We start from the raw sequence: 10,703 nt of genomic DNA, 5'->3' as shown, positions 1-10,703 counted from the left end.
GCTATGGAGTCCTTCGAGTGGTTGTTTGACACTCTTTGAACAGAGAAGCCTCCCAGGAGCCCCAAGCGTACAGCCAATGGTGTGAAACTGCATTAACTCTACAGTGTAGACTAGCGTTTCTCAACCTGGGGGTTGGGACCCCAGGGGAGGGGGGTTGTGAGGGGGTTTCAGGGGGGTCTTGAAAAACCATCAGAAAATATGAATTTCTGATGGCCTTAGGAACCCCTTTGGCAGAGAAGGCTGAAGATCTCTCCGCCTGTCCTGCTCTTCTGTTCTGGAATCTTGAATCTTCCCACCAAAAGTCATCCTCTGCTGTGATTGGATGACCTCTCAGCCAAAGGGAGGGTTGTTTCCGATACTCCAAATGGGGAGAGGAGAGAAGGCGTGCTTGGTGCATGGCAATGTGGTGCGCATGTGCAGGTGAAGAAGAGCGTGCGAGGCTGGAGGGAGGCTCGCACCAGTGAGTCCCTTCAAGACATGTGGGTTCTGGCCCAATTTTATCCTTGGTGGGGTACAGAATGGTCTTTGATTGTAGGTGAACTATAAATGCCAGCAACTTTTTTTTGTCGTCTCAGGAGCGACTTGAGAAACTGCAAGTCACTTCTGGTGTGAGAGAATTGGCCGTCTGCAAGGACGTTGCCCAGGGGACACCCGGATGATTTGATGTATTTATCATCCTTCTGGGAGGCTTCTCTCATGTCCCCGCATGAGGAGCTGGAGCTGATAGAAAGAGCTCATCCGCCTCTCCACGGATTCGAACCTGCGACCTGTCGGTCTTCAGTCCTGCCGGCACAAGGGTTTAACCCACTGCGCCACCGGGGGCTCCAGCAACTACAACTCCCAAACGACAAGGTCTATTTTCCCCAAACTCCACTAGTGTTCCCATTTTGGCATATTGAGTATTCGTGCCAAGTTTGGTCCAGAGCCATCATTGTTTGAGTACACAGTGCTCTCTGGATGTCAGTGAACTACAACTCCCAAACTCAAGGTCAATGCCCACAAACCCTTCCTGTATTTTCTGTTCATCATGGGAGTTGTGTGTGACAAGTATGGTTCAATTCCATCATTGGTGGAGTTCAGAATGCTCTTTGATTTTAGGTGAACTATAAATCCCATCAACTACAACTCCCAAATGACAAGATATATTTTCCCCAAACTCTAATAGTGTTCCCATTTGGGCATATTGAGTATTCGTGCCAAGTTTGGTCCAGATCCATCATTGTTTGAGTCCACAGTGCTCTCTGGATGTAAGTGAACTACAACTCCCAAACTCAAGGTCAATGCCCACCAAACTCTTCCAGTATTTTCTGTTCATCATGGGAGTTGTGTGTGACAAGTATAGTTCAGTTCCATCGTTGGTGGAGTTCAGAATGCTCTTTGATTTTAGGTGAACTATAAATCCCAACAACTACAACTCCCAAATGACAAGGTCTATTTTCCCCAAACTCCACTAGTGTTCCCATTTCGGCATATTGAGTATTTGTGCCAAGTTTGGTCCAGATCCATCATTGTTTGAGTCCACAGTGCTCTCTGGATGTAAGTGAACTACAACTCCCAAACTCAAGGTCAATGCTCACCAAACCCTTCCAGTATTTTCTGTTCATCATGGGAGTTGTGTGTGACAAGTATGGTTCAATTCCATCATTGGTGGAGTTCAGAATGCTCTTTGATTGTAGGTGAACTATAAATCCCATCAACTACAACTCCCAAATGACAAGGTCTATTTTCCCCAAACTCCACATTTTGGCATATTGAGTATTCGTGCCAAGTTTGGTCCAGATCCATCATTGTTTGAGTCCACAGTGCTCTCTGGATGTAAGTGAACTACAACTCCCAAACTCAAGGTCAATGCTCACCAAACTCTTCCAGTATTTTCTGTTCATCATGGAAGTTCTATGTGACAAGTTTGGTTTGATTCCATCGTTGGTGGAGTTCAGAATGCTCTTTGATTGTAGGTGAACGATAAATCACAGAGGCTGGAATGCATTCAGCCTCTGTCGTTGTTGGATAACGGGGTTTATGTGGATAATGGGGTGAATAGTGAAGACTAGAATTGTCATTAAGTGAACCCAGTATTCTTCTCTTTCTTTCCTTCTTTCTTTCTTTCTTTCTTTCTTTCTTTCTTTCTTTCTTTCTTTCCTTCCCTCGCCCTCCTCCCTCTCCCTCCCTCCGCCCTTCAATCTGCACCAGTTTAGCTTTCTCTCCTGATTTGTTATCTTAATTAATGATAGTTCTGCAGAGAGGGCCAAGATCGGGGATCGCCATGATTAATTACACGCTTCTTGCCTTAACGCTGCGACCGAAGCAGCTCCGTAAAAATAGAAAACAATTTGAGAAGGAGGAAGGCAGGCCATCCTTCTCCGAAGCCCAGGGAGAAGGAGTCAATAATGCAAGAGCAAAGCTGCAAAAAGGATGGAGAAGGAACACATGGGAAGGCCTTCTTATGAGGACAGTAGGGCCGTGGAGTTGGGAGGGACCCCCAAAAGCTATCTAATCCAAGCCCTCCTGACAGACGGCCATTCAGCCTCTGTTTAGAAGCCTCCAGAGAAGGAGACTATCAGAGTCTAAATCCTAGAGTTGGGAGGTACTGAAAAATCCTCTAGTCCAACCCTCAAGTTGGAAGAGATCCCAATGGTCATCCTGTCTGACCCTATTTTGCCACATGGGATGCTACAATCTAAGTCCTCCTGACAGACAGCCATCCAGCCTCTGTTTAGAAGCCTCCAGAGATGGAGACTCCATCAAAGTCTGGATACTAGAGTTGGAAGGGACTTAAAGGTCCTCTAGTCCAACCCTCAAACTGGAAGGGATCCCAATGGTCATCCAATCTGACCTCATTCTGTCACATGAGATGCTACTATTCAAACCCTCCTGACAGATGACCATCCAGCCTCTGTTTAGAAGCCTCCAGAGAAGGAGACTCCATCAGAGTCTGAATCCTAGAATTGGAAGGGACTGAAAGGTCCTCAAGTTGGAAGAGATCCCAATGGTCATCCTGTCTGACTATTTTGCCACATGGGATGCTACAATCTAAGTCCTCCTGACAGACAGCCATCCAGCCTCTGTTTAGAAGCCTCCAGAGATGGAGAGTCCATCAGAGTCTGAATCCTAGAATTGGATGGGACTGAAAGGTCCTCTAGTCTAACCCTCAAGTTGGAAGGGATCCCAATGGTCATCCAGTCTGACCCAATTCTGCCACATGTAATGCCACAATTCAAACCCTCCTGACAGATGGCCATCCAGCCTCTGTTTAGAAGCCTCCAGAGAAGGAGACTCAGTCAGAGTCTGAATCCTAGAGTTGGGAGGTACTGAAAAGTCCTCTAGTCCAACACTCAAGTTGGAAGGGATCCCAATGGTCATCCAGTCTGACCTCATTCTGTCACATGAGATGCTACTATTCAAACCCTCCCGACAGATGACCATCCAGCCTCTGTTTAGAAGCCTCCAGAGAAGGAGACTCAGTCAGAGTCTGAATCCTAGAATTGGAAGGGACTTAAATGTCCTCTAGTCCAACCCTCAAGCTGGAAGGGATCCCAATGGTCGTCCAGTCTGACCTCATTCTGTCACATGGGATGCCACTGTTCAAATGCTCGCAACAGATTGCCATCCAGCCTCTGTTTAAAAGCCTCCAGAGAAGAAGAATCCATCAGAGTCTGAATCCTAGAGTTGGAAGGGACTGAAAGGTCCTCAAGTTGGAAGGGATCCCAATGGTCATCCAGTCTGACACCATTCTGCCACATGGGATGTCACAATCCAAACCCTCCTGACAGACAGCCATCCTGGGAATTGTAGATTTGCAAGGTCTACAGCCTTGGTGCACCGACTCTGAAGAATTAATGCAATTTGGTACCACATTGGTAACCATGGCTCATTGCTATGCAATCTTTGGATTGTAGTTTCCCAAAGTCCTTGGCCTGAAAGTGCAAAACTACAACTCCCAGGATTCCATCACATTTGCTCAAGTGGTCCTGAACAACACTAACCCTGCAGTGCAGATGTGCCTTCCGCCACTGGAATATTGCATTGTTTGTCCGAATGCTTCACTTCCATCCTGTCTTTCCAATAACAATTTTATCCAAACCCAAGAACTCCTTGCAAGACAGACAAGACCAGTATCTTGTCCATTCGTTCCATTAAGGAAAGAAGAAGAGAAATCTGCTTTCCCTCCCCTTTCTTTTCATTAGTGCGGACTTAACATTTGAGGAACCCCAGCAGCTCTGTTGGGCCTTGGTCCGTCTGCCGGCTTTGCGGGAACCGAAGGCGCCTTCACTTTCGTGTCAATCTGTTTTTGCGGCTTGACCCTTTGATTCTATTAAGGGCCCATGGAGCGTAATGACTGCCGGGCTTTGCCTTTAAAATAAAATAAAATAAAATCCCTCGACACAGACAGACATGCAGTTGGAGATCCTCTTATCAAACTTCTCATCAGAGGCAGACAGGATTATGGTAATACTCTCAGCAAAAGTCGCAGTTTTTTATTTGGGCTTCTTTGAGAGGAGTGATAGTGGATGCTGGGTTGCTTTCCTTCCCCCTTTTTGGTGTTTTGCAAATACAAACCTGGGCAGATGGAAACTGGATATCTAATGGATGGCAAAGTGAAGTACTATTTCTATTATTATTATTATTATTATTATTATTATTATTATTATTTCTATTATTATTTCTATTATTATTATTATTATTATTATTATTATTATTATTTACTAGCTGCCCCCTGCCACGTGTTGCTGTGGCCCTGTCTGTGTATATGTGTTTTGTGTGTATATATCTGTGTATATATGTGGTTTTGCGCATGCGTTGTAATTTTTTTGTCTTTTTAAGTCTCTTCTGCTGTGTTTTTCAGTGTTTTTATGAGTGACGGTCACTCGTTGGCCTGAGAGGTGAATTATATCCACATTTGGTGTGAATTCGTCCAGTGGTTTTTGAGTCCTGTTAATCCCACAAACGAACATTACATTTTTATTTATATAGATAGCCTCTGGAGGCACAGCGGATTAAACCGCTGAGCTGCTGAACTTGCTGACTGAAAGGTCAGCGGTTCAAATCCAAGGAGCAGGGCGAGTGCCTGCTGTTAGGCCCAGCTTCTGCCAACCTAGCAGTTCGAAAACAAGCAAATCAATAGGTACCGCTCCAGTGGGAAGGTAACGGTGCTCCATGCAGTCATGCTGGCCACATGACCTTGGAGGTGTCTACAGTGCTCATCTCAATTTCTAAGCCAAAGAGGCGGTGTTGTCTGTAGACACCTCCAAGGCAGGCATGTAGCCGGGGGAAGGGGGGGGGGCTTGAGGGACTTCAGCCCCCCCCCCTGAAATTCTCATGGTGGTTCGCGAAAAGGCCTTACTGGTGCATTATTTAAACTGTTATGTTTATTCATATCATGATCTGATCACCATACTCAATATATCCCATATGCATGGGGGTATTGGGGTAATGATACAAAAGGTTTGCTAGGCTAGACCCTCTTTCACTCAGACTCAGCCCCCCCCCCCGAAACTCAGCCCCCATGAACCCCCCCCCCTGAAATTTTTTTAGCCCCCCCCCCCCGAAACGAAATCCTGGCTACGGGCCTGCTCCAAGGTCATGTGGCCAGCATGACTGCATGGAGCACTGTTACCTTCCCGTCAGAGCGGTACCTATTGATCTACTAACATTTGAATTTTTTGAACTGCTAGGTTGGCAGAAGCTAGGGCTAATGGTGGGAGCTCACCCCATCCTGCATTTTCGAACCACCGATCTTTCAGTCAACAAGTTCAGCAGCTCAGCAGTTTAACCTGCTGTGTCAAGGGGGTCTCCGATCTCCCATTATGACAGCCAAATGGGAGAAAAGAACTTACCAGGAGCATATTAGGAGTGAATAGTATGCTGAGAACATAGTTGGAGCATATTCAGAGTGTAATGAAAGGGAAAGACATGTCGGGAACATACCAGAGCATACAGGGACCTATTGAGAGCTTAGATCATACTGGGAATGTATGATCTGGGAATGTATGATCTGGGTTCATACTGGGAATGAAGTGCATAATAGAAGCATTTTGGGAGTGCGTGTTGGGCGCAGTCTGGAAGCAAAGGGCATACTAAGAGCCTGTATTGGGTGAAAGATATAGTATATAGCCGCCTCGAGTCTTGTTTAGAGAGGGGACAGGATATAAATAAAGATGATGATGATGATTATTATTAGTAGTATTATTATATTAGGAGCCTATTGGGAGCAAAGGACATATTGGGAGCCCATGCAAGCAAAGGGCATATTGGGAGCCCATTAGGAGCAAAGTTCATACTGGGAGTTTATTTGGAATGAATGCTCTATTGGGAGTGAAAGATGGATTGGAATTATATTGGGAGTCTATTGGGATTGCATTATTATTATTATTATTATTATTATTATTATTATTATTTGAAACACAACAAGATGAGTCCACAGCAGACACTCTACTGGCTGTTGTATTGGATCACACATCTGACACTTCCCAAGTGTCTAGGACTGTGTGATGTATCAGCGAATAATGTGTGCAGATCCCAGTAAGGTGGCCTTTTGCAGCTGGCAGCTGGCAATCTTGTCAGCACCGATTGTGTTTAAGTGCATGCCAAGGTCTTTAGGCACTGCACCCAGTGTGCCTAAATAATAATAATAATAATAATTATTATTATGGTGGGACAGTGGGTTAAACCCTTATGCCGGCAGGACTGAAGACCAACAGGTCGCAGGTTTGAATCCAGGGAGAGCATGGATGAGTTCCCTCTGTCAGCTCTAGCACTCCATGCAGGGACATGAGAGAAGCCTCCCACAAGGATGGTAAAACATCTAAACATCCGGTTGTCCCCTGGGCAACGTCCTTGCAATTCTCTCACACCAGAAGTGACTTGCAGTTTCTCAAGTTGCTCCTGACATGAAAAAAAAATATATTATAGAATCATAGAATCAAAGAGTTGGAAGAGACCTCATGGGCCATCCAGTCCAACTCCCTGCCAAGAAGCAGGAACATTGCACTCAAATCACCCCTGACAGATGGCCATCCAGCCGCTGTTTAAAAGCTTCCAAAGAAGGAGCCTCCACCACACTCCGGGGCAGAGAGTTCCACTGCTGAACGGCTCTCACAGTCAGGAAGTTCTTCCTCATGTTCAGATGGAATCTCCTCTCTTGTAGTTTGAAGCCATTGTTCCGCGTCCTAGTCTCCAGGGAAGCAGAAAACAAGCTTGCTCCCTCCCTCCCTGTGGCTTCCTCCCACATATTTATACATGGCTATCATATCTCCTCTCAGCCTTCTCTTCTTCAGGCTAAATATGCCCAGCTCCTTAAGCCGCTCCTCATAGGGCTTGTTCTCCAGACCCTTGTTTATGTTTATTTATACCCCACTTTTTCTCTCCACAAGGAGACTCAAAGGATACCTTGGGAGCCTACTGGGAGCCCATTGAGAGAGAATGGCATACTGGGACCATACTGGAAGCATTAGTGGGAGCGACGAGCATAGTAGGAGCTATTGAGAGCAAAGGGCACATTGGGAGCATATTGGGAGCGAGTCAATCCGGACTCTCCTTCCTTTGCCCGGTTCGGTGAGAAGACCGCCTTGTGCCAGCCAGCTGTTCCTCTTTAAAGGGTTGCTCCGAACCCAAATCCCGCTTAATCCAAACAGAGATTCAACTAAGTCTCCCTGATGCTCTAAATAGCAGATAACAAAGAGTGGAGCCAACTGGCTTCTTTCGCCATATGGGAAGGAGATAAAGCAGAGCCTTTGCAATTCCATCTTCTGGGACTTCTGGGAATGGTGGATCTCAGCTTTGGAGGCCTGGGTTTTCTAATTACACCAACTGGTTGAACGTAAGTCCAGGAGGGAATGGGGCCACGTTTTCATTTCCGATTTATGGGCAGCGCATCTGGTGGGTGAGTGAGTCTCCACTGAAATCTCCCTTCATCTTCTCCAAAGTTTCTCAACTGTCTGTTTGGTCCCATTGAGATGAATGAGGGAAATTTGCAAATTGGATCCTTCTCCTTCCCATTGCATTTGATTAGCTGCCTCCAAGGCATCTCCAATTTAAGGTGGCTTTAAGGCAAGCCTATTGCAGGGCTTTCAAGAGATGGCAAGAGATCTTCATATAAGTTTTTCTTCTTTCTCTTGCTCTTATTCTTCCTTCTCCACTTCTTCTTCCTCTTTCTCCTTTTCTTCCTCCTCTCCTTTGTCATCTTCTTCCTCCCCTCTTCACCCTTCTTCTTCTTCTCTTCTTTCTTTTCATCTTCCTCCTTTATCTCATCTTCTTTCTTTCTTCCTTTCTCAACTTTCTTCTCCTTTTAAACTTCTTCTTCCTCTTCTTCCTCCACTTTTCTTCTTCCTCCTCCTCTTCTTCCTAAATCTTGTCTTTTTCTCTTCCTCCTCCTCATATTTGTCCTCTTCCAAACTTCATCCTTTTCTTTCTTCTCTTCCTCTTCTTCCATTATTTCCCCTCCTCTTCTTTTCCTTCTTCCTCTTCTTTCCTTCCACTGTTTTCATCCTCCTTCATTTTGTTTTCTTCCTCCTCTTCCTCCTCTTCTTATGTATTTTCTTCCTCCCTCTCTTCAACCTTTTCCTCCTCCTCTTCTTCCTTCTTTTGTCTGCTGACTTTTCCTCCTCTATTTCATCTTTTTCTTTCCTCCTTCTTCTTTCTCAACTTCCTCCTCCTAAACTACTTCTTCCTTTCTTCCTCCACAACTTCTTTCCTCTTCCTCCTCATTCTGGTCTTTTGGTCTTCCTCCTTATCTTTGTCCTCTTCCTTCTCTTCCTCTTCAAAACTTCATCCTCTCCTTTTCCCTCTTCCTCTTTTTTCCTTCCACTACATTTTCAGCCCCCTTCACTTTCTTCCTCCTATTGATATGTATCTTCTGTGGGGATTTGTAAAGAGACACCATGATGTGATAGGTTGACTGGAAAGACATGTGGCAGCAGCTGATTGGCTGAGCATGCCAGGGACCAGAGTTCTGATTGGCTACTGTCTCTAGCTTGCTGCTGAGACAAATGGTTTTAACTGTCACTTTCACCTTGGAGAGTGAAGAGAGTGCTGACTGGAAACAACCAGGAAGGAAATTATCAGGTATCTCTGAAGCCTGATCATTTCTAAGGCATGAAGCATATATTTAAAGACTGTTCAAAAGGACTGTTTATTCTCTCTGTTCTCTGTGTGAATTCAGAGAGACTGCTGGATATATTGTTGCCCTGTTTGATCTTTTGAACAGAAGATACTGTTACTTGTTACACTGCAGGGTATATCTTGATTCAGAAGCTGTGGTAAAGATTCTGTTTATTTACATTTACAATCCCCAACATCTTCTTCTTCCTCCTCCTCTCCTCCTCTTTCTCCCCTTTCTCTTCATTTTCCAATTTCAGGAAAATGAAAATGAGGCCCCATTAGGACCCCCTCCCCCTTTCGACTCCCAATGAGTTCCCCTCCCACAAAATCACCTGCAATTGGATCAAGGCACACTGCTCAATATTTGCCCAATCATTTCTAATTAGCCTCCAAGTCTTGGAGGAAGATCTTGCCTGCAAAACTGGAAGGACGTTAATTAGCTAAGACCTGTCAGCGAGTGATGCATGAGCTTCTTTTTCAACTGCCATGAAAACCTTGCTGGGCTTCTCCAATTTGTGTGGCACAAATGAAAAACCTGTCCAAACACCGTGTCAGAAGCTTGTCTCCACAGTTGTTTGTGAGGCAGGGAAGGAGACATCTCCATCTGGTTCCCTCCATTCTTCTTGAACTGTTTAGCAACATGTTTATGAAGACATATTTATACTGGATCTGTAGTGTTTCAGGTGCTCAGTTCAGACTGAAACCCAGAGCGGTGTCTTCTCCATCACTGGAACTGGTGAATCTACTCCACGTTTTAGGGCTCACTTTCTAAGAGCTCTCCAACGCGGCAAACAATTTTGGAGATTACGTTCAACACCTTGGAGAGCTGTTTGAAAGTTTGGGGTTAAAGCAGTGGTTCTCAGCCTTCCTAATGCCATGACTCCTGAATACAGTCCTGGTGTTGTGGTGACCTCCAACCATAAAATTATTTTTGTTATTTCATAACTGTAATTTTGCTACTGTTCTGAATCATGATGCAAATATCTGATATGCAGGATGTATTTTCATTTACTGGACCAAATTTGGCACAAATACCTGATACGCCCAAATTTGAATACTTGTGGGGTTGGGGGGAGGGATTGATTTTGCCATTTGGGAGTTGTAGTTGCTGGGATTTATAGTTCACTTACAATCAAAGAGCATTTTGAACTCCACCAACGATGAACTTGAACCAGTCTTGGCCTGGATCTGTTGCCTCCACCAACATATACTCACATGGATGGCAACCAGCCCTTTCTTTCCTAGAGTGAGGCGGCCGCTTCGTCAGAAGGCGATGAGTCCCAGAAGGAGCTTTATGGAGGGATTTAACAGCAGACAGAGAGATTGAGAAGCGATCAAGAGAAAAGATCAATCTCTCCTGCTCACTAAAGGAAGATGTATGCTGTCCTTTCTGATTTAGGGCAACCAAAGGGTTTGTGGCAAGATTTCTTCATTGAATGGCCAAGGCTGAGAGAGTGTAGCTGGCTCAAGGTCGGCTGTTTACTTTTGAGGATCCCAACCTTTGGTGCTTCTAAACCTTGAACTTTCTTCAAGAGTTTCGGCCTCTTGTTTCAGACTTGGAGAGAAGGGAAGCCCGCCAACAAACCCTTGGAAAGCATCCCGATTTT

The sequence above is a fragment of the Anolis sagrei genome, chromosome Y (assembly GCF_037176765.1).
Source record: "Anolis sagrei isolate rAnoSag1 chromosome Y, rAnoSag1.mat, whole genome shotgun sequence".
Lineage (NCBI taxonomy): Eukaryota > Metazoa > Chordata > Lepidosauria > Squamata > Dactyloidae > Anolis > Anolis sagrei.
Note: the sequence above shows the minus strand (reverse complement) of the source record.